Source organism: Aethalodelphis obliquidens, unplaced genomic scaffold (genome assembly GCF_003676395.1).
Source record: "Aethalodelphis obliquidens isolate GAN/ISIS:26980383/991018 unplaced genomic scaffold, ASM367639v1 scaffold5, whole genome shotgun sequence".
Classification (NCBI taxonomy): Eukaryota; Metazoa; Chordata; class Mammalia; order Artiodactyla; family Delphinidae; genus Aethalodelphis; species Aethalodelphis obliquidens.
The window spans coordinates 42634289-42660123 of NW_020837949.1; the positions used below are offsets into that span (position 1 = coordinate 42634289).

General features: G+C 42.8%; 1 long non-coding RNA gene across 1 annotated transcript in view; it reads left to right on the forward strand.

The window, feature by feature from the left end:
* Window positions 1–2343: 2343 nt before the first annotated feature.
* LOC113618241 (uncharacterized) overlaps window positions 2344–25835 on the forward strand; it is a 27906-nt gene continuing 4414 nt past the window's right edge. The window contains exons 1-3 of the long non-coding RNA XR_003431939.1: window positions 2344–4366; window positions 22913–23110; window positions 24099–24269. This is a non-coding gene — a long non-coding RNA (uncharacterized LOC113618241). The remainder of the gene's footprint in view (window positions 4367–22912; window positions 23111–24098; window positions 24270–25835) is intronic.

The window sequence follows — 25835 nt, forward strand, 5'->3', positions numbered from 1 at the left end:
CCAGATGCAGAAAGCTGGGTGGGATCATTTGCTGTGATGCCCAACCAAGTAGCCATGGAGCCAGAGGATGTCTGTATACAGCACTCGAACCACTTGGTCAACAACATTAGAGGCTGGATTTGGTTCAGGATGAAGCAACAGGTAGTGATGGTCCAAGGAAGAGGGTCACACTCATACCATGGAGAAGGAGGCAGAGTCTAGGGAGCCTGAACTAATTATGGAAATTTGTTTTTCTGCTATTATGAATAATTCCTTTGAGCATTATGGAATGCTCATGAGCAACATTATGCTTATCTTGGCTGTCTGTCAATTCAAGGCATTTTAATTCAATTTTGCTAATAAGAGGAAGATAAGGCTAGAAAGATGAAAAACAGACATTAATACAATGGGTTGAGTTGAAGGCAACCTTGATCACCCACGGAGAACTTTTGTATATATATAAAAATTTAACAATATGCAAAGAGTGAAGCATGTGCCAAGGAAGTTTGGTACCAACATTTAAGCATCGTCTTCTTTTGCTTCATATTATAACTGAGCCAAAGATCATTACTATTTCCTGATTGGATGCGGGCTCTTCAGACTCTTTTATAGCTTGGATGGGAGCCAGATGCATTCTGTAGTAAACCTTCCGGGACTTGACATTAATTACCAAGGCTGAGGCAAAAATTAAGGCACTAAAGAAGACAGAGCAGTCAGAGAGATATTTCTTTTATTTTTTAATTTTTATTGGAGTATAGTTGCTTTACACTGTTGTGTTAGTTTCTTCTGTACAGCAAAGTGAATCAGCTATACGTATACATATATCCCCTCTTTTTTGGATTTCCTTCCCACTTAGGTCACTGCAGAGCATTGAGTAGAGTTCCCTGTGCTGTACAGTAAAGGAGAATTTTTTTAAGTGTGTATGCAGCAGGAGGAGAGGGCATCCTGTTTGGAATTCTGAAACTACTGTAGCTAAGTGATGCGACAGGTCTGGATTTCAATCCCAGCTCTGTGTCTTACCTAGTTTGGATCTCTGTTAACTCATCTGTCAAATATGCGTGGTACTGTCTCCCTCACAGGGTTGCGGTGGTTTCACCAAGCAGCTCTATCTTGTCTTTAGAAGGGTGCTCAGGGTTCCTAATATAGTTGCAGGGGGAGACTGAGGATGTTGTATTGAAGCTTCATGGGCACCACACTCTTTTACTCTGATTTTGTGGTTACATAGAAGAATAATGGACTTATTGATGGGACGCTAGCCCTTCCAAGTCATCCTTTGACTACCCCAGCAAACTTTTTATGTAAAAGGTCAGACAGTAAATATTTTAGGCTTTACGAGCCATACAGTCTCTCTAGCAACTACTCAACCCTGCCGTGGAGTGCAAAAGCAGCAAGAGACAATATGTAAACAAATAAGTGTGGCCATGTTCCAATCAGTATTTATTTACAACAACACATAGCAGACCAGATTTGGTCCACGGGCCATAGTTTGCCAACCAAATGAGGTAGCATAGAGTTATTCTGTTAAATTGACAATATAGTTGTTTTGTCAATTTCTGACACGTAAGACATGTGCCCTAAGTGCTTCTCTGGCCATTTTGTCTTCATGGCTCCTATGAGTCAAAAGTGTATTCATTCATTCAACAAATTTGGTTTTAGTGCTGCGTGCCGGGATCTATTTTTGTCACCAGCATACAATAATGAACAAGACAGAGTACCTGCTTCTGTAGACATTATGTTGGGGAGGTAAGGAAGGAAGAATGGATGAAAGAAAGGAAAAGGAGGAAAGAAGTTATCAGTCCAGGCCAAACGCTATGCAGAGAATAACTAGAATGCTCTGGGAATAAAATGTGATAGGATAGCCATTCTGATAGGATGTTTAGAGGAGACAGAGCAGCTGACATTTAGCTCCAATCTGAACGAAGAGAAAGAGCCATCCCTTTCAGGACAAGGGGAAGCATTCCACGCAGAGTAAACAGTGAGAGTAGATGTCCAAGAATAGGACAGAGCATTGCCTGGTGACTGAAGAGAAAGAAGAGCAGTGTGGCTGAGCTCAGGGACAAGCAGGAGGATGAGAGAAAACAGGAGAGAGTCAGGCAACGGTCACAGCATGTAGATCAGCACTGTCCAATTGAAATATACTGCAAGTCACCATGCATAATTGAAAATTCTGTAGTAGCCAAATATATATTGAAAAATGGGTGAAACTAATTTTAATAATAGATTTTACTTAACATCTAAACATTATCATTTCAATATGAAATCAATGTAAGGATTATGGAGATAATTTCCATTCACAGAGTCTTTTTTTTCCTACAGAGTCTTCAAAATGTGGTCTATATTTTAGACTTACAGCACATCTCATTGTGGATTGGATCAGCTGCATTTCAGGTGCTCAGTAGCTACATGTGGCCCGTGGCTTCCAAATTTGACGACTCAGATTTAAAAGTTTGTAAGGTAGGATAACGAGTTTGGATTTTTACTTCAAGCCATTAGAGGGTCTCAGCAGGAGAGTGATATGATCTGATTTACATTTTTTAAAGATCATTCCTTGGGGACTGCTTTGTGGAGAATTGATTCTAGGGGGACTAAAAGAGGAGGAAATGGAAGTAAGGGGAGCTGTTGGGAAGTTATTGGCCTGGTGCAAATGAGGGAGTGTTGTGGCTTGGACTGCAGTGGTGGAGGTGGTCCAAGAGACGGAGGGGATGCACTGGGTGTATGGATTCCAGCTTGGCATGGTACACAGGGTAAAGGCCTGTAGATTACGGTGCTGGAGACACCACCTGTACGTAGAATACACTCTCTGCCACACTCACGTAAATTACACAGATCTTCAAGATGACCTGTTGTTCCACCATATTGAATAATGCCACAAGGACTCTTCTAGTCATTGCTGAAAGGTCCCCAGGACCAGGTTGAACAAGAATGATTCATGCAGGGAAAAGAGAACAAAATCACAGGATGACTTACATTGTATATTATATATAAGAGGAAATCATAGACTTTACCAGCACTGGTCTAGAAATTTTCCTCCCAACTGCTTGCCCACTTCAGGCCCACAGGGGAAGCCTACATTTCTTAGGATCCCACCACCCCAGGTACCTTACTCTGCTCTGCTTCAGCTCTGCCCAAGTCACTGCAAACACTTCCCACTGTTCATTTATCTGCTTCCAAAAAAGGCAGCAGGAAGCAGGTATCCCAGCCCCCCACCCATCTCCAATCTCAGCTGCTGCCTTGGCCCAGTCTCTTTGCCAATGAAACTCAAAGGGAGACAGGGCCACACAGGCAGGATGAAGGGGGCTGCTCACAGAAACTTCTGGGCAGTTGTAAAAGCATACAAGTGGGGAGGAAGCCAGAAAAGGAGGAAAAGCAGAAGAAAGGAACAGACCTAAATAGTCCACAGAGCAAAAGGCCCCACGTTTACAGAACTCTTTACAATTTGCTATGTGCTTTCTTATATTTGTTCCCTTTAGTCTTCAGGGAGACCCTTAAGGTAGGCATTTTTTAGAACATTTTCAGGAAAGGAAACTGAGCCTGACTCATTTGTCTGAAATCACACAGCCTGCAAGTCATGAAACCAGGGGCTCCAAATCATTCCCTCACTCCCACTACACCCATGCCAAAGTAGGCATGAGTCCATGGGGCCATGCTGAGGAGCCAGCTATGAATATTCAGCTGTGAAACACACAGGGAAGACATACACACAAAGGCTCAGTCTTCCTCATTGAGCATGGATGTCATTTAGGCCGTGCCCTGTGGACACTGGGCATCTTTTCTTCATTTGTAGCCCCTCATATTTGAGTTTCAGACAATGCATTTCAATAAACGGACCAAGGATATAAGTAGCATCTGGGATCAGCCCTAGAGTAGGGAATCTGGCCAGGGCAGAATGGAAAATGTTTTCCAACATAGTTTATTTAAGTATTTCCAAGTTAAGTTGACCAACCTTGAAATGTCTCGGGAAGACAACCAAAAAACCAAATGGCCTGAAAGAAAAAAGCAACTAAGGTACATGAGCTATTTATTTCCCTTTATTTGCATTTCTGGTCTATATCCAAATAGGAAAAGATTTTTATACAGACTTGCCTTGCCTTGTCTCCATCACAGAAGTGCCATATGAATATAAAATAAGATTAACCAATGCAGCATTTACTCTGTGAGATGCACTAATCTAAAAGTTTTACTTTTAATCCTATAACAACTCTACAAGTAAGAATCCTACAATTATTTCCATTTGTGAGAAAAAGAAAGAGGAAGTGGAGGAGGAGGCGGAGAGCATTTATTGAGCATCTACAATGGACTGTCCACAGAGGGAAGCATCTGATACATTCTGAGTTACCAACTGAATCCTCCCATAATGCCTTTGGGCACTGCTATCTACATTGTACATGTGAGTAAACTGAGTCAGAGAGGTAAGTAACTTGCCAGTTTTATGTAGTGGAAGGAGGATTCAAATCCAGATGTTTCTAGCACATTCTGCTGCTGCTGCAAGAGATCTTTGTGATTAGAGATCTCCCATAAAACAACTCTGTGGTGTAGAACTGAAGGACACAATCATGTTTCGATGTATGAACAGCATGACTCCCTTCACTGTCCTTTCATTAATCTGGCTCACTACTCTGTGAGCTTGGCACGAGCTATTCACCTAATACAACAATATGGCAATCCCATACCGTACGCACTTGATATTCATTTTATAAAAATGGAGACTGAGGCTCAGATAGTTAATTTGACAGAGATATAAAGCATCAAATCCTAGTAAAAATGCTACATAGGCTACTTCAGATTGCCTACCAAGTAAAAATGAATGACAGCTGCAAAAGAGAAAATCAGAGCCCACCTAAAGAGCTCTAGACATCTCAACTTTACTTCCCCTCCCACCCCACCCCCCCAAAAAAAGAAAGAGGGAAGGTAGGAAGGAAGGAAAGGAGGGAGGGAGGAAGGAAGGGAGGGAGATCATTTATCAGTTATTGACTCAGGACTAGGACAAAACAGTTTGGGCAAGCAATTCAAATCATATTTCAAATATCTGGGGGTCAACCAAACTCTCAAGATGCTCTGCCACGCTTATAAATCCTCATTCAATACAAAAACCATGTGGAATAGGCTCCAAATGTGTCCTCTCATTAGCTTAAATTTTTTGTTTTAATCTTTTTAAGAGCCAGTGCCTATGCAAGAAGTCTTTTGAGGGCACTCCAAAGATCCTCACCCCCAATATAAAAAAAGAAAGACATCTTTCCAAAGTTAATTTTCTTGAAAGCAGGAAATCATATTTGTCAAATGCCATCACCCAGAGGTCCAAATGTGACTTTGCTCTTGCCAATTGTACATAGTTTTTGAATGGGGTTATAAAACAGGACATTTCCAAACTGAAAAGAAAATGGAAGGAAAGGAAGAGAGGGAGGAAGGGAAGAAATAAATGGGTCAAACGGCACTTATTCTCCTTACTGTGGACCTTTCTGAATATCCAAGGAAAAGATTGACATCTGTCCTTCTCTGTACCAGGGCTTGGGCAAGGATAGAGAACTTGGGGAAGCAAGAACCCAGTAAATTTTGCCTAATTCTGTTCCCTTCAGCTCCAAGGAAGGACCATGCCTCAAGAGCACTCCTGTTACTCCTGCCTCCTCTCCCTTCCTGTCCTTTTTCTCTTTTTCCATCCTAGCTCAAATGTATTTGTTGAGCTCTTTGTGCCAGAAACCAACAGATGCTTTCATATACCTCATCATATTCTTTCATTTCTTTATTCATCAAATATTTTCAACTCCTGATTTGTACTGTCCACTATGCTGCAAACTGGGGATACTGTGATGAACAGAATGGCCTTGTGACAGAGTTGGGGTTTGAACCAGGATGTCTTCCATTTATTCTGCTTTCACTTCCAAGAGCACATGGTCAGGGGCCAAGGGGCAGCTGCTGTTCTCTTTCTTCAGGAATCAAACAAGATATAAACCCTCTTTTCAGGTTCAGACTGGGCATTTTGCCTTCATATTCCCCCTTATGAATCCATTTACTCGGACATTTATTCATACATCCATTTATTCACTCAGCCTACCTTAATTAAAATATATGAAGTCCCAAAGAGCAGTATAATGTAGTGTATAATATGTAAGCTCCAGGGCCAGCCTGACTAGACTTCTCTCCTTACTAGCCTTGCAAACTCTCTTAAGGCTCCATTTCCTCCATTGGAAAGTGGGGCTTATAACAGGACCTGCCTCACAGACTTGTTAGGAGAATTTAATACCATGATCGCACACAGAGCACCTAACACACTCAATAAAATGGTCATTATTACTGCTGTTACCGTTCTGTGCCATGCACATAATAAGAAAATTCAGACAAAATTTACAAAGGGACCTTGAGGAGACAAACCTGTTCAGGATTCTGACACAGGTTTGAGGAGCTCACATGTAAACAGATCCCAGGTATTATCCTTATGTAAACAGTCCCATGATGACTCAGAGGTGGTCTGGCTTCAGGCAGGAAGACGGGTTGTGGTCTAGGACGCTCCTGTCAGCCATGTGTCTCCGGGCTATTGGTGAGTTTCTTCCTTACCTTGTTGGGTTCTCACAGAAACTTGCCATTGTTTTTGACGGTGAATTTTCTTTTCTTTTCCGGGAAAGGCTGTGCTTCTTATATTTTCTCTTTAGATACTCAACATCCCTTGCCCTCACTTTTCTCTTTACTGCTCTTACAACTTTGTGTATTTTTCTTTGGTTTATAATCTTTACTTTTATAGTCCTCAAAATTCCTTAAGGGCTTCTTAAGGCTTTTTATGGTTCTTCTGTCTTCTCAGGATGCAATGAAAGGCATATTTCACTCAGGTGGATCCAACATTGTAGTTGGAAAAGAAACAATCCCTTCTGATATTGTTTAACCAAAAGAAAAAAAAAGAACAGTAAAATTTTTGGATTATAAAGATAATACATGTTCATTGTAGAAAAATTGGAAAATATAGGGCAAGTAAAATAGATATAAAAAAATAGCCAAATTCTTCCCCCTGAGATTACTGCTTTTAATTAAAATGTTAATATTTCGATACATTTCCTGCAGGCTCTTACATACATTTTAACATAATTGTGATTTTACAGTACATGAAATTTAGTAGCTTGCTTTCTTGCTTAATTTTATAATGCAAACATTTTTTCCAAATCCATAAAAATTATTAGAAGAGTGCTTGCCAAAGCATGTCAAGGACCATTGGTGTCTAAAAATATCCCACAAAAAATATGGGGACCATGGTTAAGCACATTTTGGAGACAATATATGGTACATGGCCCCATCTTGGAGATGCATATTGGATCAGCTAAATATTTTAAAAGCTGTGCAGTAAAGAAATCTGTTTCATTTTATTTACCCAGCATTGCCCAAAGACATTTGAACATGCATCTTATTTTTGAGGGAAAAACTATTAAAGTCCCACAAAGCTAGTATTTGGGGTGGGGGCAATGGTTTAAATTGGTCAGGTGAGGATCTTGGGGATTTCTAATCAGGTGCTTCCTAACTTCTCACTTGAAATCAGTTGGTGTTACAGATCTAGGCCCCAAAGCTCTAAAAACAAGAAATTTTCACTACACTCTGCAGAAAAATCTAGTTGAAGTTAAAAGAAGAATTGCAAGGGTATATGGTTTTTCAGATTAAATTCAAATTCCTAAAGAGATAAAAATAAACTAACTCATTAACCCATTTCAGTTTGTATTTGACAGTCAGACACTGCCAGGCCTCACATTTTATCCTCACCACAATCCTGTTCAGTTCATATTGCTGTGTCCATTTCACAGGTAGGGAAACTGAAGTTGAGAGAATGTGAGAGACTGATTCAAGGGCACAGGACTTCTGTCTGAGACCACACTCTCCACAGCAATTACATTTGGTTGTAGTCAGTCTCTTCTCCTAGCAGCCAGCAGTGGGCATAATAGCTTTCAATGTGGAATTAAAACCAGTGGTCTGGAGCTAAAGGTTTCAATCTGAGACCATTAGCCATCTTCTCAGTCATTTAATTAGGCCCCAGCACAGGATTCATCTTTTTCATTTTTATCATCTAGCAATATCTTCCTCTGAATGCATCTTATGCTCATGCATATTTGGATCATAAGCTAAATCTCTCTGTCTCATACATTAAAATCACTTAATGTATCGAATTTCAGCCCTTTTATGTGGTACATTAAAAGATGTTAGGAATGCAAAGTTGGGAATCCATTTTAAGATAGAATACTGAGTAGCAGATCACAGACCATCTTCCCTCTAAAGGAAAGGAAGTAGAAACAGAGTTGGCATGCTTCATGGGTTTCATTAGGAGAAAGATAAAGAAATGAAAACTAGAACTCATTGAAGTATTCCATGTCAGATGCTTTATATGTTATCTTATTCAATCTTTAAAGCCATCTTTGAGACAGTTACCATTATAACCATTGTACAGATAGGGAAACTGAGAGTCACCAAAGAAACTACTTTTCCAGGTCCATGAATTTAGAAAGAGTCAATCCAAGAGTTGCACCAAGATCTTCCTGAGTTTAAAGCCATATGGTGACTGTCACATCCATCTACCACTTCCAAGAGAAATGACCCCAGATATAGCCACTGGCCACGGGACATTTGCTCTATATGGGCTGCTAAAGGCAAGGTCAGGATAAGAATGTAACTGTTGCCTCTAATAGTCCTTGTTTATTCCTGTTATTCTGGCATAGTTATTAATAACATCCCTTTAATTCTCAAAATTGCCCCCACTTAAAATAATAAATTATAAGGTGCTACCATGTTGAATAAATGGGTCCACCTCTCAAGAGTAAGAATCTAAGGGAGAGTGCGTGAATTTGTTTTCAGGGACAGGAAAGCAAAGGAAAAGCTGGAGAAGCAACATTTTCATCGTATCCCCAACTGCAGGGAATAGGGAGCAACTGATATTGGAAAGAGGGAGTCATGCTGCAGCCTGGAGAGAGTTGGAGACTGACTTGGGCCTGAGAAGGAACCCTAGGCTGAGCTGGAAACACTCAGCACAGAGCCCCAGCTCCCAACCCTGGAACAACTGGAGCAATGGGCAGAGAGGTCAGGTGGGGATTCTGTTACAAGGTCTGGGACAAAGCTGTGGGCTGGGTCAGAGGCACCAGGCAAACGTCGGGGGAGGTCCGGTGTCAGAGGAGAATCAGCAGATCTGAGGCCCGGGATTCTTACAGTCCCTGAGTGCAACATGGGTCTAGCCTGCAGGGCCCAAGCGAAGCCACCAGACTGGAAACAGAAGTGCTAGGAGCATAAAAAGGCATGGGAAGAAATGCAGTCAAATCTTAAAAGTCCCAAACATCAGTCCAGAGAACCCATGCAGTAATGGGATTGTGGTGGAAAAGTCAGAAGGAACTGATTCCTAAGCTGTTAGCTACGTAATTGAGACTTGGATTTTGAGAAAAACTAGAACTGAAGATTTTACGTTATTTATTTTTGCTTGCTTCTGTAGTTATTTGTTTGATGCATTAAGAAGAAAACATCTTTTAGCTATTTCACATATTAAATTTCTATTTTGTTTACCTAATTCCCCACCCTTTAGCACCTATTAATGTATCCAAAATACAAGGTAACTCTTGAAAATAATGGAGCTGCAAATCATCACCTCCCTTGTCTTCTGTGTGTTGGGGGAAAAGCGTCCACATGGCAGGACCTGCGGTTATTAGAGCTGCTCTTATGGCTGTGGGTTGGCCAGGTTATGACAGTTTACTGTAGGAGATACAGCTCAGGTTGTCCTCTCTGCCTCCCAGGATAGTTACAACTTATCTGGACCAATAACTTCTAGAATACAACCTCCCAGAGACAAATGAATAGTAACAGGAGACGTGTTCATCAATTCTGAAAAGAGACAAATTCCAGCCTTAATAAAGTAGTGCTCCAGCATTTCCCTCACCCCCAATAAAGTATACTTGCACCTTTTTAATGTATCTGAGACAAACTGCAAGCTCCCTGGCAGGGAGTACATCCTATCAAGGTCAATGTCATGTGCAAGCAGACATTAAGTACCTGTTAATTTTGAGCATGCATAGGTGTGTTGGTTAGACGGAGGGGAGATACAATTCAGAGCTTAAGGTAAGGAAGATTAAAAGATGCCATCATAAGAACCAACTCCAATGAACTGGTAATAGCAGTCAGATGCATGGTGTTCAGAAGGATTCTGAGGCTTACCAGGAGAGACATGCTCCATTAGCCATATCCACCATTAGTAGTAGAGTAGTGCCATGGCGTAAGTGTCATAGGATATTACTTTAACCAATTCATGAGTCTTCTACTATTCATAGATGTCTGGACTGGTAGGACTAGCCCAGCGATGACCTGTTCATGTGAGGGAAAGAGGAAGTTTGGGAGAAAGACACATCCTGGATGCTTTAAAAAAAAATAATAGTCCTTCCAAAAGACTCCCTACATGGCAGGAGAACAAGCTGAGCAATGTCCTATTGGAGAACAATGCCAGGTTGGTGGAGAACGCCATGTGCAAATCTCAGTGAGGGGCTGATCCCCAGGACAGAGAAGAGGGAAGATGGGTATGGCCCAAAGCCATGTCACTCAGACTGGCCTCCAGCCTGGTTCCCACTGGGCTGCATGAGTCCTCAGAAGAGAAAACTATAATGGAAAGAATAACTAAAGAAGCATGTAGACGTGAGGGGACACAGGTAGAGCTGCTTTATGATTTCAAGACAGTATGACACTCCTGGAGAAAAAGAGGTTCTTCCCATTCTCTCTGTATGGAGCCTGTTGGAATGGAAAAGAGAACCCACTGCCTCTCCCAGAACAGAGAGGAGAGAAGCATTCACAGCAGCAGGAATGCCTTGTACTCAGCCCTGTCAAGGTATTTGCAGATGGTCACCATGGCAAGGCTGGAGGGCCACCAGAAGGAAGCTCACAGTGAGTGAGACACCCTAGGAAGTTTCTCCTCTGAGCCAGGGAAGTGGGGCTGGCCTACCAGGATCTTCCGGCAGGAACAAGTCGCAGCATTGGCATCTGTGACTCCCATTGGTGATTTTGTTGTGACCCTGAGCCAATGACCCAGAGATCCTTGCTTCCCAGCAACTCCGTCACCGTAGCCCTGGAGGAGCATCCATGTGTCTTCTGACCTACCTACCGCTCCGAGGCCAGAGTTGCCCTCAGCCCAGACTTCTCCATTCTCCCCACTAGCTTGCTAGAAGGGCCTCTCATGGCCTTCTATTTCTTCCTTTCCCCAAAACCCTAGCCTGAGGTGCCTGACCAAGGGGGCCAGTGTGTTAAACAAGAGGGAGGAAGGAAAATCATTTACAGAGCTGATTAGGAGCAAAGCAAATAATTCTGTGAAAATATGTAATTCATTCTTGGCAAGCCATGCCATCAGTTTGGAAAAGCAGAGCTGCTGTGCGATCATCCAGCAACAAGACATGCTTTTCTAGTCTCCTCTGGAAGCCTATTCGTCGGGCCATGGAAAAAAGAAAAAAGAACTAAAGAAAGGTAGAGCTGACACTCTCCTTAGCAGTCTGGGAGTAATGATGACAAGGCATGTGAGTAACTATTGTTAGCAGGACTGGCTCAGCAGGGAGAGAGCTGTTTCAAGATCGTTGGCCTGGGTAAGCTATCAGACTCTAGCCAAGCAGCATGCACCCTACCTGAGGCCCAGGGGTCGTGCTGGCTCCAGCCTGGCCTGGGGGAGCTCTGAGTGCTACCTCTGTCGGATCCATCTCTGGAGTTCTCTGTTCCCATACATGAAAGTGATCTTAGCTCCAAATGGAACACTCATAATTGTTAGACCTCCTTGCCTCCCCACTCACCACTAAGGGAAAGTGAAGTTGATTTATTCACTGTTCACAGTGTGTCATTTCACTCAGAATAGAATCGTCTGATGTTTGAAATATTCACGAATGCCACTGTGGATCTGGCAGTCTGACAGGTGAAAGACATTCAGATGCCTTAAGAGAATCAGCAGATTCACAGCCAGAGACCCCCATCTCCTCATTTCCCATGGCCAGTCCTCCAGCTAACCTCTACCAGTGGAAGGGAGTTGGCACGTGACAGGAAGCACATATGACTTCCCCATCTTGTCTCCCACGTGAGCTTTGCCTTGCCACTGCTGCTATGGCTGGATGGCTTCATCTAACAAGGAATAAGTGACTGGCCCGAGGTCAGGCATCCTAAGAGTGACAGAATCGGTGGCATTGCCCCAGATACTTGCCATGTCCAACTGGCCTTGAATGGGACCACCCGCCCTCTCCAGCTCACTCTCCATCACCCAGCCTTCAGATTACTCAGACTGTTGGCCTCTGCTACTGGTCCTCCTGGATTCCTGTCCTCAGTCTGTCCCCCTGATTCTGGGAACAAACACACAGGACGCAGTGGTTGCTTTGGTTCTGACAGTTGCCAACAGAGAGGTGAGCATGAAAAGGAATAGGGAGCTACCATGTACAAACCCCACGGGCCAAACTGTTGGAGATCAACACATACTGAGTACAATATTGACATAAATCACTTTAGGGGAAAGGTGTATCCTTCATTTACCTACTCCTTTATTCTTTCACTCCACTCACAGTTTTGAGCCCCTATGGTATATGTCAAGGTCTGTGGAAGAAATGAGAATACAAAAATGAAAAGACCTGGCGCTTTTCGGACGGATTTGGGCTAGAAGGAGAGATGCGCTGCCTAGCCCTACACTAAGTTCTCTCCTCTCCTGTGTCACAGTCCGCAGAGACCAGGAGTCCCCTACCTCCTTCTCCTCCTTACTCTGGAGCTGCCGCCACCCAGTTTACTCCTAGAGGTCCTCTCTGGAGCCGGGCACTGGCACAGAACAGAGTGGCCTCAGCCAGGCCCACCCAGGGCTGCAAAGGCCAGCACATGGGTTTTATTGCTGATTCTATAGGAAAACATCTGGGAAAGAAAAGCATTATGAAAACAGGGATGGGGAGGGCTATTGAACTATAATTTTCTGTGTCTCGGTCTCTGATTGGTGTTTCCCATCTTCTCCTGTGATAGCACCTGGAAGTCCCACTGGATGTTTTTCTGCCATGTGGCTTTGATTTCTGAACCTTATTACCTCCCAGACCCCCACTTCCTGAAGGCTACTCATCCTTTCCTCAGTTGTAGGCAGGAAAACCCTTGTGCTCAATCCAGATTTCCAGCACCCTGGTCCAGGTCAGATTCTTATTTACAAGTAAATAAAGATCATGGAAGAGGATTGATTAGGTGAGAGCAGAAGAGAGGCTTCAACCAATCAGGCAGTAGATGGCAAGGAGAGGATGGGAGAAAGACAGAGAGAGAAAAGAAAGATAAGAGGAGAAGGCAGCCAAAAAGAAAAGTGAGAGGTGCCCGAAGAAAGCATTGTAATGTGGTGATTTTGCCTGGAGCCGATCCTGGCTGCCCCGTTGCTTCCTTTCCTATAAAATGTGTGGAGAACACTATCTGCTCTCTGATTTCCTGTGAGATTGAGCTAATGAAAATAGAGAAATGTGAGGGGAAGGAGGAGGGGAAAAGTCGTGAGGACAGAGGCCCTTTATAATGAAGCCTGGAGGATAGAATACTCGCCATAAATTCGTTTCCATCAAAACAGCTTCATGTGTGAAAGATAATGTTGTTTCCTCATTAGTGGTTTTTGTCTGTAATAATTAAGCCTCCACCTTCAATTCTAGACAAATGTCCCTAACTTAACATCATCCATTCAGTTCAGTGGAGACTGGAGAGGGGGAGAGGAGATGGAAGAGGACTTGAATCAAAAACACTTCATTTTCTGCAGAGACTGTAATGATAATAGTAGAAGTTATTGAGGGCTACAACAGGCAGAAACACATTCTATGCAGAGCCAGCTGCCTCGAAATTCTTCTGTTCTCTTGGGGACTTTAATTTTCAAATAAAAAGGCTTAAGCCCCCACTACCAAGGGAAGTTCAGTGACCCCTTCATCCCACAGCATATACACGGTCAAATCATAAGGATTTTAGAGAATTTCCCAGAGCGCTATTGTTCACTCAGGGCTTGCTTGCTGTGATTTGGAGCTCTGGCTAAACTCTCAGCATCTCTTCACTGTCTCACCTCCTGCAGCTGCTGTTCTCACTCTGCTAGATTAATCCCAAGTGGAGAGTGCAGCCTTTCCTCTTTGGTTCACCTACACTTGTGCATTCCACAATTTTATGAAGGTTTGAAGAGAACACAAACTCAGCCACAAAATGTTTCTCCCCATTCACATCCCACCTGAGCCACTGGCCTCTCACCATATTTTTATAATCCCTCTTTTTAGGACTCATTTGATCACCTCAACTTCCAGGGCAAAACTCACAAATTTCTGTATGACTTTTTATGTGGAATACATTATATCTTTGTTTTCTCATTTCCCTCCCATCTAAACTAATCCAAGGCTCTGTTGTTTCACATTCAGAAGGTCCTTTAAGAAGTTTTCCTGAATTAAAAAACAAAAAAAACCAACCTTCTAAGAGACAAAAATGTCCACCTGAAAGTGCAGAAGAGCAGTCATCTTTTTCCTTTGTTATTATCCAGTTTTCCTCTCTATTATATCTTAGTTATACAATGTTTTTATGATTCTTCTGGTGGTTATCCTAGAAATTACAACATGCACACTTAATTCTCTAATAGAAATTTTTACTTTTTAAGTTTCCCTGAAACACTGTATTTACATTCACGTCTCCTCCCATCTTTTGTGTATTGTTGTAATGCATTTTAATTCACTGTGTATGCAAAATAGGATATTGTGATTATTATTTTATACAGTCAATATTTATTTACCCATATATTTACCCTTCCTATTGCTTTTCCATTCTTTTCTGCATTTTCATGCTTCTTTCTAGAATCATTTTCCTCTATCTGAAGAATCCCCTTTTGTGCATGTTTCCTGGCAATAAAATATCTCAGAATTTGTTTTTCTGAAAACATATTTTCAGAAATATATTTGGCTTCATTTATAAGTAGACTTTCACTGTGCATCAGCTTCTAGGTTGGCATTGATTTTCTTTTAGCAAAATAGGAAAGTATCAATACTAAAACCCGTTGGCCTCTCTAGTTGTTGGTCTTAACAGTCGTTTCTCTGAAAGTGATGGTTTTTTTTGGTCTTTGGTTTTTAGAAATTTGATAATGAAGTGCCTAGGTATGTTTGCTCTTTGAAAAATCCTGCTCAGAGTTTACAATGCTTCTTAGATCTATAAGTTAACATCTTTTACGTTTTAGAAAATCTCAACCATTAACTCTTCAAACATTGTACCTACCTCATTGTCTCTTTACTCTCCAAGTATACCAGTCACATGAATACTAGAAACTTTGGCTCTGTCCCTGTGACTCTTATGTTCTTTTCTTCATTTCTCATTATTTTCTTTTCTTTCTGTCACCCATTTTCCTGGTTCTCTACTTGAGCCAGTTGAGATGCTCAGCATCTTTTCCTGCCAGAATCAGTCAAATGGCCACAGAAAAAAAGCAACAGATTTTTCAGCTCACTTCTCTGTCTTAACCCTTTAAATCCTCATTGTTTCAGCAGATCCCGATTGCCTTTTTTTTTTTTTAACATCTTTATTGGGGTATAATTGCTTTACAATGGTGTGTTAGTTTCTGCTTTATAACAAAGTGAATCAGTTATACATATACATATGTTCCCATATCTCTTCCCTCTTGCGTCTCCCTCCCTCCCACCCTCTCTATCCCACCCCTCCAGGCGGTCACAAAGCACCGCTGATTGCCTTTAAACCAATTATTCTTATATTTTAACCTGATTTGTTTTGTTCTTAGAAGAAAAATTCGTCTGCCCTCTAAAATTCCATCTTACGTAGAAACAAAATTCCAGTCATTTATTTTTAATATCACTTTGTTTTTCTTCCTGGTGTATCCATGTCACCTGAGTTTTTCCAAATTATTTAGCAGATCAGGAACTTCCATCTGTATATTATCCAAATAATAATATGAGAAACCTAGCTACTTATCTGAAGAAATTCTGGCTTATTTTTGAATGGAATTTTTTCACAACCAATAGAGACTAAGGAAATTTTGGCCCAAAGAAACTCTAAAGCTTTGGAATTATAATTTTCTTAAAAGCTTTAAAGAGTTAAGATCAAATTCTTAGGCAAAGATCTAGCTCACTCTATTAGAGCCTCCCTCCTCCTTGTACATCCACAGCTCTCTGCCCTGCCCCAGCCATTTCTGTAAGTTGAAATATTTGCTAAATATGAGAAGAATCCAGCACTGATAAGGAAAAGAGGATTTGCTGTGAGGAATTTATCTTCTCTTTCTGCAGCCAACCTCAAGGATCATATCATGTTCCCTATATACCCATTTTACAGATGAAAAAAAGGGAGATCCAGAGATGTCAAGTCATTTGTCCAAGATTACATAACTAGTAAATGGTGGAGCTACTAAATGGTCTATCTAATTCTGACACTTCATATCCTAGAAAACACATGGAAATCCAGATAAAGTAATGCAGCATCGTATCTGGACTAGTTTCTTAGTGGCTGAGAATAGTATCATAGACCAGAGATGCAGAAGTGTCCTGAGATCATGCAGCCTGTGAGAGAAAGAGTAGCCTCTTTGATGCCAGCTTAGTGATTCCATTTTAGGTAGTTCCTGTACCTGGAGATTCCTGCATTCTTTCACTGGCTCTGACTTGAGAGAGTAATTCCTTTCGTTAAGCACTATTAACTGATGCTCTACTCCCTGTGGTAAGCACTTTCAGATCCTTAATGATCTCTGACCCTTTTGTAATACCCTTTTCCATGGATGTGGGCCAGACCTTAGCGATTTGCTTCTAAAATTGATGGGATACTGCTTTCAAGCAAAGGCCAGTTGGGAAGCATAGATGTTTACACTCACCAGGCTGTACATAGATGCCCAACTTCCCTGCTGGGGTGGTATCAGAGAAAACTGAGTAGGGAACTAGGACCTTCCTACCCACATGGTGGCAATAAGGGGCTTCTCCCCAGTGTCAGTGGAGGCCAGGTAGGGTGTAGTAAAAGTCTAGTGGGAAGCTTCAATTTCTACTCCTGGCAGCAGTAGTAATAAAGTGCCTCTGCCCTCACCCCAGAATGTCAGTGGAGGCTGAGCAGAGAACATGGACTTTTACCACCTGGCAGTAACAAGGTGGCGTCCCAGTTCCTGTGCCAGTGCAGTGTCAGAGGAAGCCAGCTGTTATGGACTGAATCATTCTCCCCCTTAATTCACATGTTGAAGCCCTGACTCCCTAGGCCAACAGCTACTTTCCCTCAATTTGTCTCTGATTCTGGTGACTCAGTGTCAGCTAGGGTGGAGATAGGGAAGTTGCAGGAAAATAGCAGCAAAAGTGACAAAAGTCCATTTTTACATAATCGGTGCTGTTTGTAGTATACTGTCAGCTATAGAAGGCTCTCTAGCATGACCAGTATCTAAATTCTAGCCCTCTCTCATGGAGCACATTGATGGATTTGGTAGAGAACCAACACCCAATCCCACTGTAATAAAGACTCTGCACTGCACAGCTCCCTGGCTGACCTCTCACTGGTTCCCTGAACCCCTGCCCTGAAGTAATATACCCCTGCAGACCCCATGCCCTGGGTCCCACAGCTGAAAAATGGTCCACCAGAGCTTTGAGAGAAGAGCTGCTTCACTGTAAAGCATAGCCTCTTTCTTCTCTAACTAGAAGATGCAATGAGGAAGGCAGACTGCGTCTCTGATGTCCTCCCTTTAGGCTCACCTCTCCCCTCCTTCACCAACATCCATGTCCCCATGTCCCATTGGTCCAGGACTTCCTACTTGTTTTTCAAACCCCATTGTAAGGAAATGGGTTCCTCAACTGTCTTTATGTGCCATGGCGATGACTGCCGCTGGCTTAATCCTCTTTACCTGCCTCCTCCCTCAGGTAATAAGCAGGATGCTTGAACTCAGTAGAATATCCTTCCTTCCCATACTGTCAGGGCTTCAAGGTGACTGGGGAAATCATGTGCATCAAATGGACTTTTCAATTCCCGGCTCTGCCGTTTCCTTACTGGCTGCATATATTGGGGCAGATCAGTTCATCTCTCTGACCCTCAATTTGCTTATCTGTAAGGAGTGAGAGCGCCATCAAATGGGTGGTGCACGTAGCATGGTCCGAATGATGCTAATATCCTATCAGAGGTTTCCAGATCACAGTCCTAGGTTCACAATCATTGAAGTAAAGATGTTGTTTGCCAAACAAAAAGTGATTCATTCCTGTATCTAGAATTTTCAGTTTACATTGATAGGGACTTTTGGCTTCTCTGCAGTTCTACTGGCACAAGCCTTTCAGAGAAATTTCAGTGAAGAGAAAGCCCAGGGCATGTAGGGATTGCTGGCTATCTGCTCCCTAATTGAATTGTGTTTCATCTGACTCCCTCTGAGGATTTTGTCCTTCTATGATCTATGTCTGCATTTAAATACATTTCTGTTTTAAATATCCTCAGACCTGTGGGAACTTGTTCTGAAAGAAGTGAGTGATAAACTCCCCCATATCTTCTACATATATATTAGCAAAGTTTTAAAAAATTCAGACACTCAGCCTGCCAAGATTTACGTCTTAGAAATGACAATAGGCTGCCTCAGACTTTAAAACATCTAATTTGTAAGTGATCTATTTTTATAAGGGGCAGGGGAGGGGATAGTGGGGGGAGGTATACAATCTCATTAAAATTCTCATGAGGATTTAATGAGGATGGATTCTCTTCATTTTACAGTTGATGAAACAGGGGTTTGGAAAGATTAAGCAACTTTTTCAAGGTCACTACATGTTAATAAGGAACCAGGAATATAAAGCTAGCTTTCTCTAAGTGCAAATTCCATGCTGTTGGTGCTGAATCCAGGTACCCCACTGACACCACCAGGAATAGGTAGGGGTGCTTTGAGTAGGAGACACAAAGCAAAACCAAAAAGAAAGATTTTTCCAAATTTTAGATATAGAAAAAGGATGGACAGCTGAGCAATGACAACAAAAACATCATAAGAGACCACACCCTGAGGACAGTCTCACAGGAAGAGCAAATGGGCTTCAGACGATCCCTCCCATCTCTACGCAACCCCAATTTTGTGTTCCTCCCTGTTGCATGTATGAGTTGGAATCATTTGAAAGTCCCTTTTATAAACATGGGAACATTCTAAGAGGCAGCTCTAGGCTCTACCTCAATATCCCAAGTCAGGGAAGGTGGCCTGTGGAGCCATTGCCTCTTCCCAGGGCTCGTGGTGCAGCTGTGGGCACACAACAGAGATCTAGGTCTGGGCTTTAGCTTCAGTGATCACAGAGAGAGGAATCTCAGATTTCAGGATTTTTCCAGTCTTTATTTCATTGGATTGTCACTGTAACCCTGTGCAATTGACAGAGCAAAGAGTATACTCTCATGACATTTTAATTTATTTTTCTCTTATGTTTAACCAATCTGTATTGAGTACCTCCTTCAGGCTAAGAACTTTTAAATTAACATATACTTATGTAGATTAACCCAAATTATGTACCATATAGAAGGTAAAAAAGCTGAAGCTCACTGAGGGTAGACCAGTTGCTCACATAAGTACTGAGTTATAGCACAGGGACCAGAATCCTGATTAATCAGGTTCCCAGTACATGGCTCTTCCCACTAGATCAGGGCTTGGCAAATGTTTTCTATAGTTTCAGACAGTAAGCATTTTAGTCTTTGTGGATCTGTCACAGTACTCAGTTCTGTCCTTGTGGCATGAAAGTGGTCTTAGACAATTCATAAGGAGTGAGCATGGCTGTGTTCCAATAAAACATTATTTACAAAAAATGGCAGTGGGCCAGACTTGGGCCATGGACCATATATGCCCACCCCCATGGTAGGCCACTACCTCAGTTCATATAGCATCTGCGTACTTAGCCAGGTCCTTACATTTCTCACCAGCTACTTCCCCAACCCAACACTGAGGCACCTACCTGCCTTTCTTCTTTCCTTTCCTGAGGGTTTGGCTTCATGCAAGAATCTGAAATCTGAAATCAGTGCTCTGATGACAATCTTACCTCTGTCCTCTCTTAGGCTAAAATTGATTACAGGCATGGAGAAGCAGGTCCCAAAGAAGAAATTGCGTATTTGTGTTAAGAGAAGCCTTGTGATTGAAACTCTCCAGAAGGCTCTCACTGACATCATGGCTCCATTTGTCAGATTCTTGGAGAGTAGGAGGAAGAGGCACATGTGCTGAGATTCCCCTCGGTGATGTTGGGGATCTTAGTAAAGATACTCAGATTTGAGATGACTGACTAGCATCTTCTTCCTGGCTATGCTGTTATCCTGGCTCCCGCATGACACAACATGAGAAATGAAGAACACAACAGACCAAGAGTGCAGCATCCTTCAGGATATGCACCAGGCCCTGGAACCTACTACCCTTGCACAGCCCCCTTTCCTGTATAGGCATAAAAGGAAGCATATGATTAGATTAGTTTGCTACCCGTCCCTCTGGAGGACGCTTGTTGAGTGCAATTGTGTCTACAGTGTGCCAAGGGCTGTTCTAGGTACCAGAGTTATGTCAATAAACAAAGCAAAGTTCCTGCTTTCATCAACTAACACTTAATTGAGGAAGAGGAAGATAAACATAGAGGAATAAATCTGTAAGATTTTAGACATGGAGAAAAATTAAGAACAAGCAAATGTAAAAGCCTTGAAGTGGGAACATTTCTGGCAATTTGGAAACAGCAAAGAGGCCTGTAGAGACCAGAGTGTCTGGAGCATGAGAGACGGGAAGGGAAGCGCCAGACAAGTTCAAAAAAGGAGAAAAAGGCCAAAACATACAGGCTTTTGCAGATGTTAGAAAGGACTTAGGACTTTATTCTGGCTAAGATGAGTTTTAAAAGGGGGCAGGACATGCTCTGATAAGAGTTTTTCAAGGTTTACCTTGGTTGCTGCCTGTTGTGTATGCTGTGTGCTGGGGGAGAGGGAAGGGAAGCAAGGGTGAGAGTGGGAGCTCCATCAGCAAACTATTACAATAGTCTAGGTAAGAGATATTGATAACTTGGACCAGGGTAGTAGCTGTGGGGATGGTGAGAGACGGTCAGCTTCAGAATATATTTTAAAAGTAGAGTTGACAGAAATTACTGAATGAAAGCTGGTTGTAGAAAGTCAGCATGGCCCCCTCTGCAGAGGGACGTTTGTCTGATGGGAGTCTTTCCCTCCGCAAAGATCCCCACTGAGGTTTCAAGGAAGGAGAAAAGAAGTGAGACGAGAGGCAGCTGGGGGAGGTATAGAAGATGAGCAGATATGTCCGCAGGAGAACCTCTGACATCTCTTGGCCCCCACTGCCAGCATGAGCTTGGACTAATACTGACACACTTCAGAGACAGGACAGGGCTTTTGTTTGTATTTGCATTTAATTTGCCCAAATGAAAACTGCAATTACTGAGCAGTTACACATCCCCACGTGCTTCAGGGATGCTGTCCCTGGCACATTTGCTATCCCCATTTGGAAAATTCACCCATAAAAGCATCAGATTTGCCTGCATTGTATGTGGAAATCTGCAATTTCATCCTTTGTGCAAGAGATAAAAATTCACCCTGGGGTATCAATTTTAATGAGGTTTAATTAGACAAATTTATAGTAAGCTGAGGTTTCCACTCTGCAGTTTGACAAGCAGCTTGAGCTGGTTCACCACATTTTTATGCGTGGGAATTTCTGTATCTCAAACAAAAGGTCAAATGGCACATAAAATTTTATCTGAAAGACTCCTAAAGGCATAGGGAATTTCTGTTGTCATTTGTGTGGGTGTGTGCATGTTTGTGTTATGTTTTTCAGAATGTCCTTATTGATGATAAAAGTGTGATCTTGGGTAGCTGAGTAGTCCATGCATCAGGTGGTCCAGGAGGGCAGATAAAACTGTTCTCCTGGGCTTCCCTGGTGGCGCAGTGGTTGGGAGTCCGCCTGCCGTGGCCGCTGGGCCTGCGCGTCTGGAGCCTGTGCTCCGCAGTGGGAGGGGCCACAGCGGTGGGAGGCCCGTGTACCGCAGGAAAGGAAAAAAAAAAACAACTGTTCTCCTCTTGTGAATACCTTGATAGTAGCTCATGGTGCTCTTTCCTGCAGAGTCAGGGAAGGATGTTAAATGCCAACACAGAACACAAACACTAAAATTTACCTGGAGTTGGCTGGAGAGATAAGCCACCTTGCCTAGGGATGGTAAATAAATTTTATATTTTATCCTTGGATCAGAAAACTGATTGAACTATATTATCTTTAAGATATTCAACAAAGTTGATTTTACTGAGTTGCACTTTGATGCCATATGTCTGGGATTTCATCCAGGGCTTTTAGAACGAAAAGCCTTACAACATTCATTCATATTGCCCTAGGGAAATAGCTGAGGCCACTCTTCATGAGAAGGGGGATATGAGCCAGGACACAAGAGAAGAGAAAATTGAATAACATTTTCTTTGTTCAATGAATTTTTGAATTAGAAATTCTAGACATTTGACTGAAAAATGGAAGGAATGTTCTACAACTAAAAAAAGTTTCCAAGGGCATGTGGCAAAGAGCCAGTCCTCTCTGCTGGTCCACTAGGTACTGTCTACATCGCATCTGCACTGCTGGGGCAGTGGAATGCCCATCTGCCCTCTAAATATTTTCCCTTCTCATCTGATACGGTGCCTTAAATGCTCACATTAGAACTAGACTGTCGGTTAAAGATGTTAAATGCCAGAAGGCTCAAGGTAAGAAAATGAAGATATGGTACCTAAAACTGATATTGCATAGACCTCAGAGTGGCTCAAGTATATTTTTGACAGGTTGATTCTCGAGGGGGTAGGAACCAGGGCAGCTACATTTTTTTTTAAAGTGCCAGGAAAGAACTGCAACATAAGATGGTGCCAGGAGGGTAGGCCAGTTTGGAGTGGGGGTTGGGGAGATGGTGGAGAGAAGCATGTAACAACTCCATTTAGGGAGAGGAAGTAAAAGAAAGGGAAAAAACTGAAAGGTGAAGGAAGGGAGCACATATAGATGGGGGTGGCACAAATTAATAGCTGACATAATTTGTTTTAGTTCCTGGTGAAGAACCTCAGGAAGCTCCACTATGATCTGCTCTTCTAATAGAAGAATTGTGGTTGGCCCTGCATTCCGTAAAGATCCTATGGTCTATGAGGGAAGCCTTTCTTCTTTCTACAAGAAAAGGAGCATGAACAGAAAGAGCGAGGCCAGTCCTACAGACGCACTGGACATCTGGCAGGAGCCCCTCCCCAGGTATGTACACACCCATGCCAAAGACCTGGGGTGGCCTTCCTGGAGCACCTGCTCACACCCAGGGTCTAAGCACCAAGTCAGATCAGGCTGACACAATCCCCAACATCCAGTCAGCTCATGCTGTAAGAAGGCTGGTCCATCTGGAAGTTTGTACCTACTCCCAACAGCCTAGACATCTGGAAGACAGATCCCAGCTTTGAAGGAGCTCAGTAGATGCTTTTAGACTTGGAGACCCTGTTCCCATGTGTCATAAAAGGCACATTCCTGGAGACAATGTGGATCAGGCCATGCAGTTCACAGGATGAGAATCTCAGAACTGGATTTTATTTCCTTCCATTTGTTTGAAGGCAACATTGATAAAGCCACATCTGCACAACTGCTGGCTGATGCAGCCCCTCTTAGGTTGTGCTGCAAAAAGATACACGTGGTTGTACCTGCTGTATCTTTGCTGCTTGCCTCATAGCCTCTCCCTGTCTCCTACTAGGCCTCTTCTTTCACAGTAAAAAGGATCACGTACTTATGCTTGGAGGAGCAGAAACAAACAAAATTGTATGCACTACTGACACAAAGAAAATAAATATTAAGTGAGAAAAATAATATACATATACATTATTTTGCTGTCACAAAACAGCCCAAATGAAAGAGCCATATGAACAATAAATCATGGAATCAATTTCAAGGAAAACAAGTTTTGCTGTGGAAAATTGCATTCAAAATATATGAAATCAACTAAATATGAAAGTTTTAACATTCTTAGAGTGTTAGAGTTGGTTGAACTTGAATCCAATGAAATATAAAATTCCCCAAATTTGAAAAAAAATTTATTTTACTCGTTTTTAAAGATTAAAAAATAAAATGTGTATATCGTATTGCTCCTTGACATTTTCCCCCCGAAGTAAAATCAAAGGAAATAAATAGCAAATTCAGAGAGAATTAATACAGAAAAAGCCTTCCCTCACTTGCTACCCTCTCCATTCCCACACAAAAGGGTGAAGCTGATGGACCCACTCTGCCTCTCAGGAACAGTTCAGACCTGGAAAACACCTCCCAGCTCCGCTCGGCATCCTCTGGCAGATTCCTCTGGCCACCATCTTGATCTCCTTTAACCAAAGCAACCCAGCCACTCTGTGGCCCAAGCCAATGGCAAAGCAAAGAAAGGGTAAGATAATCATGCCATGAATTACAGTAGATCTCAACAGGCAAACCCAAACTGGTTTAGGGTCTAAATTCACCTGCTAGGGTGGAATAGCCTGGCATATTAACTGACCATTGTTAGGAGTCAGAAAATCACAGGTGAAGATAGCTGTGTGGATCCATGATGGAAATGCAATTGCTCAGGCTGAGCTGCTCTGACCATGAAAACAGATATGCCCCAAATGTCATCACATAAAACACAGTGGAGAATGCTCTTCAGTGCAATCAGGTGGCCTGTCCCCTATCCTCCCTGAGGTTTTAGGGGTGGATAGGAGTGGTGGATGCTGCGGAGAAACCTATCTTTTAATCCTCTTTCTTCCCACTTCAATTTCCTATCACAGCCAGTTCGCTCTGAGAACAAGTGAAGTGAGCAAGCCAGTTTTCTAAGACAGAGTCCTCCTGGTCTGACTGTCAAGAGGGCAATGGGGATTCATACTGAGTGGCGAGTTTCCTTTGAATCACCTTCTTCACGGAGGTGTGCAAGGGATCCAGCAGGAACACATCACATCACAGGCTCCCAGGGCAGCCCCCAGAGTGTGGGGAGGGTTCCAGCCAGGCTTCCGGCTGCTTTCCACTCCCCTCCATGCTTGTTTAAGCACCCAGGTCAGAAGGAGCTGTTCAGGATCTGATTCCTTAAATTACATGTAGGAACACAGTGGCAATAACAGTAGAACAAATATTATTTATACTCTCGGAGCCAAAGTGAAACTTTTTCATCACCACAAACATTTTCTAAAGCCTAAAATTTCACTGCTGAAAGAACCCCTCAGAGGAATTACTCAGTAAGCCAAGTTCCAGTTTGCAAGAAGCAGAGAAGCATTTTACGTCCGTTTTCAAGGCGTAAACTTGGTTACGATATAAAGTGGCTAAAACGTGACAGAATTGTTCCAACCAGAACACTAGGTGAGCTGTGTTTCCAGAACTGTTACCTGTAGGTATGACCACAGCTGCTGACAGTAGCAGGTCCAGCTGTTTGGACCCTGAGCATCCCCAACCCCTGCTGTCAGGCTACAGCCAAGTCAACAAAAGCAGTGGTTAAGTGAATAACCAGAACTTGGACAAGTTCTGTCAAAGCAACCAATGCCTAGAGGGTCTGAAAGATGCCTCCTCACTGTGTAAACAGGGCAGTCTCATTAGAAGCTTCTTCAGTCTTCCTTCCTTCTCTAGATTTTCGGAAGACACATCAAGGAAACTTGAACACACCAGGTACAGGGAGCAAAGAGAGCTTATAACAAAATGACAGAACATCCTCAAACCCTACTTCTGTGCTCCCTCCACTAGAAATCAAGGGACGTTTGATAAGACCTCAGGGTGTGTGAGTTGCAATGCCACAGCTCACAAAAGTTCTGTGAATCCGCTACATCCTAGCAGGACCCAAACCCTGTTGTTCTCTGCACCCCCAGGCTGCCTGTCTTTCTCTTCATCCACGCAGTCACTCGTGCCTTAAACTCCCAGACTACACTATCCCTGCGCGCGCGCGCGCGCACACACACACACACACACACACACACACACACACACACACACACAC